Source organism: Sinocyclocheilus anshuiensis, unplaced genomic scaffold, assembly GCF_001515605.1.
Source record: "Sinocyclocheilus anshuiensis isolate Anshui unplaced genomic scaffold, SAMN03320099.WGS_v1.1 scaffold609, whole genome shotgun sequence".
NCBI lineage: Eukaryota > Metazoa > Chordata > Actinopteri > Cypriniformes > Cyprinidae > Sinocyclocheilus > Sinocyclocheilus anshuiensis.
Genome location: NW_015541011.1, coordinates 330172 through 334485, shown reverse-complemented (window position 1 = coordinate 334485; position 4314 = coordinate 330172). Strand labels below are relative to the sequence as shown.

At 33.4% G+C, this 4314-nt stretch overlaps 1 protein-coding gene across 1 annotated transcript in view; it reads left to right on the top strand.

Moving 5' to 3' along the window:
- Positions 1 to 2533: 2533 nt before the first annotated feature.
- Positions 2534 to 4314, top strand: part of LOC107690350 (phosphatidylinositol 4-phosphate 3-kinase C2 domain-containing subunit alpha-like) — a 34276-nt gene continuing 32495 nt past the window's right edge. Inside the window, exon 1 of the mRNA XM_016488650.1 lies at positions 2534 to 2616. The gene's annotated coding sequence lies outside the window, so the exon portion shown is untranslated. The remainder of the gene's footprint in view (positions 2617 to 4314) is intronic.

The window sequence follows — 4314 nt, the reverse complement described above, 5'->3', positions numbered from 1 at the left end:
AGTGTGGTGTGTGTGTGTGTGTGTGTGTGTGTGTGTGTGTGTGTGTGTGTGTGTGTGTGTAAGATAAAAAAAAGAAGAAATATAGATAGTGCTAAGAAAATAAAATAAAAAAATAAGGCTAATATATAATAGGCCTAATATACAAGAGGAAAAAAACTTTATGCAACAAATTCATACTTGCTAAGCTTTTTTACCTTTACGATTGTGTAAAACATTAAAATGAAGTTTGAAGTCATTTTTAAATTTGGTTTGGAGTCAGGCATGTGAAACTTTCCCATTTAAATTGTATTTCCCATTAAAACAATAACAGTTCTGTTAGGCTACTCCCATTACGTAACAATGCTTTACCGTTGTCATTGTGTCAAACTGAAAAGACATTTTCAATTTTTTTCACATTTTTTTTCAAAGGAATACATTTTGACAAAGCAAGTTATGGAAAGGAATGACGTTGATATGCAAATAAATCGCATAGCATATAAAATATTATCCTTTATCAATGAAGGGGCAAATACATAAAATGGCAACACTAGTACTGAAGCTGGTTGTCTGGGATAATAGATGAAATATGAATACTTGGAATATTATAATAGTAGGTGGCATTGATGCGCTATTTTAATTTGATAAAGTAGTTAGACTCCAACAACCAAAAGAGTCACCCGACAAAAGGTATAATTGAGGCATGTTGGGAACACGGGAAAAGGAAAGTTAACAGTTTTGGATGGATCATTAAGGACTTAGTGCAGGACATGAAATTAAATGAGAACAGTGTCATTCCAGCAGTAATATTACCAGCAACGCCAATATGGATTTTACCACAACAACCAAATATAGATATATTCTTATTGGAATCAAGACAAGATAAGGATCAGAGTATGTTAGAAGCAGAGATGACAAAAGAATATATTGGATCCAAGTATGAACAATATATACAGGTTTACACAGATGCATCTAAGGATCCACAGAATGGTCAGGTGGGGGTAGCATATATCATTCCAAGGTTGAAAGTAGCAAGAGGGAAAAGAATAACAGATGTTTCTGTGTTTACAGGAGAGTTAATAGGCTAGCAATTATGATAGCAATGAATAAAATAAGTGAAATAGGACTAAGCAGATCTGTAATATGCTCAGATTCAAGCTCAGCTTTGTTATGCCTAGAAGCTAAAAAGTCAGAAACTAGGCAAGATATTGTTTTGGAGATACTACAGATATTGTACATGATACAACAGACAAATAAAATAGTTCCGTTTTTGTGGGTTCCGGCACATATGAGTATCAGGTAATGAAGCAGCAGACAAGTTAGCAAAACAAGTTATGGAAAATATAGATATGGAAATAATGTATAGCAAAGCAGAACTCAAATCAATAATAAAAAGGGAGATAAATAAAAACTGGCAATCTTATTGGGATAATGAACAAAAGGGAAGTCATCTACACTTAATACAACCATTGGTAGGAAGAGGAAGGAATTCAAGTGGGAGAAGGAAAGAAGACTGCATTATTTCTAGATTAAGACTTGGACATACAGGTCTTAATTCAACAATGCATATAATAGGAAAACACCCTACAGGATTGTGTGATTGGTGTGGAATTAAAGAAACAGTGGAACATGTACTCATTAAGTGTAATAGATATTCAGAGGAAAGAAGTAATATAACAGAAGAATTTAAGAAGAAAGGTGTTAAATGATTAACATTAAAAAAGCTTTTAAATCCAGTAGAAGGGGATCATTTATTAATACAATTTTTAAATAGAACTCGTTTACTGAATAGAATATAGATAGGCTATTGTTATTATTGTTGTCATTATTAATAATGATAGTAATGGTAGTGATAGTGATAATAATAATTAATACAACTTTTGAAATAGAACTCATTTAATGAATAGAATATAGATAGGCTATTGTTATTATTGTTTTTATTATTAATAATGATAGTAATGGTTAATAATAGTAGTAGTAGTATTAATAATAATAATAATATTGTTGTTATTTCTCCTCTCTGGACTGTGATGGACTTGGGCTGTAGATGGAGGAGCTGAACACGCAGCAATATTGAAAGCACGAGTCCTGGATGGTCTTTGGAGTAGGGATATACAGGTGCATCTCAATAAATTAGAATGTCGTGGAAAAGTTGCAGGTGTTTTGAGTTGATTAGCTGATTGGCATGTCACCATATTCTAATTTGTTGAGATAGTGAATTGGTGGGTTTTTGTTAAATGTTAGCCAAAATCATCACAATTAAAAGAACCAAAGACTTAAACTACTTCAGTCTGTGTGCATTGAATTTATTTAATACATGAGTTTCCCAATTTGAGTTGAATTACTGAAATAAATGAACTTTTCCACGACATTCTAATTTATTGAGATGCACCTGTAGTGTCTCTGATCCATTACCACAGTAGATGGCGGTAAAGCTCTTTTAAGAATGCGAACCGCCAATAAGCTCAAAGAAGAAGAAGAAGAACCAAAAGAGTCTGAGCTCTAGATGTCGCTGTTGCTCTGTAATCTTTCCTCTCTGATCTCCAGCAGGAACTGACGTTTGTAGTCTGTCTACGACTACATGAGCAAATTTTCCAGCTGGAGGAAAATGTCCAGCGTCAAAGATCGGAGACTCTGAAGGTGGGAATCGTCATTTATTCACACAAACTCTTACAATTCATCTAAGTTTACCCGTCAGCTCTATTTGTCCGCCTACCGGAAGTATAGTAGGTTGTCCGAGTATTTGTGTTTGTTTTTCTCCTGCTTGCGTTTTCACTTTTCTTGGCGCGTGAAGTGCGCCGAAATGCCGAAATATTTGCTGAAACATTGCGTAAAAGTTTCGGAAACAACTTTTTACGAGAGATCGTTTGTTTAAGTATCAAGACGTAGTTTTATGAGATGTTTTACAATGTTCGTGGCAGAATATTTACTGTGCTGACTGCAATATTTGAAATATGTATCTGTATGTATGGCAGTCTAGAGACTGGTGGCTTCTTTGGTTATCTATTTTGTTGTATACTTTGCAACATAAACGTTTGTTTAATTTCTGAAAAGTCTTTTAAACAGTATTTCTCCTTTATTAATTATTCAGGTAAGTCGGGGTTGCATTTCTATTTTGATCACTTAAATTGAACAATATTTCATGTATTTAATAAATCCCTGTTGCGTTCAGAACAGGTTAATGAAAGTTAGTGATGAAGTTCAACTCTCTGCTGCACCTTCACTAAAAGGGTAAAGCCCATAACACTAATTTATCCTATAGGATTTTACATTAATTCTATCATTCTCTCATCTGTTTTTAAAGTTGCTGATAAGTTTTTATATGCCAGAAAATATGATGCTTCCCATTGCATTATTTGCTTGGTCCGCCATTCCGCATTTTTTCTTATTTCAAACAAGCTGAAATAGCACAGTTGATGGTATGTGTAAATAATTATAATGTCTGAATGTTTCTGCTAGGAATAAAAGCTCTTTTGTATGCCAGTTTGAGTCAGTATTGTCGTGGTAACTTAACTGGTTGGAGAAGCAGGTTTTTGTCTTGTTTTTTGACTTTTGCCAGACATAACTGAAATAGGCTTGTGTAATTTTGTGGATTCAGCACATATGGCTTCTTTAAAAGTTCAGCTGAAATGGTGGCATGTAATCGTGTTGTTCTTGCAGTGTTGCATCATTTTATTTATATGCATGAATCATGTGCCTTGGGTATGCTAGCTGGATATGCATGTGTAACTTATTTTTTTTGTCTGTCCTGCAATTGTTTTCTGTCACGTAAACTCATTATATTGTGTTTACTGTAAACTGAATATGTGTAATGACAGATTTCACACATTACAAGTGCTGTATTGTGTTGTCTATCATCCATTTACCCTTCTGGACATTCTCACCGTCTTGGGAACTATTTGTCTTCCCTTGACATGTTTTGCAAGTGCTTAGAAAAGCATCTCAAACTAAACTGTGTATTTCAGACTCATGCTTTGTGTTGAGTCTATTTCTGAGGCGTAAAAGCGAACCGATGTTCATAAACTGACACGCTGTCATCTAAAAGCCATATGCATTATAGTATGGTATAGTTATGCCTTAAGTCTTGTGAGTGACTTCTGTATACTTTGAACAGCTGCACTGAAGCTTGATAAATAATTTTATTGTAAAGTGTATGTATGTATGTATATATACACATATATATATATATATATATGTAACACATACACATACATGTATATGTGTATATATATATAACCAAAATCTTTCACCACTGTATGAATAATTTTATATTATGGTAATTATATAAATAAATTGCTGGAAATTCAACCAAAAATATGTATATATTAAAAAAAAAAA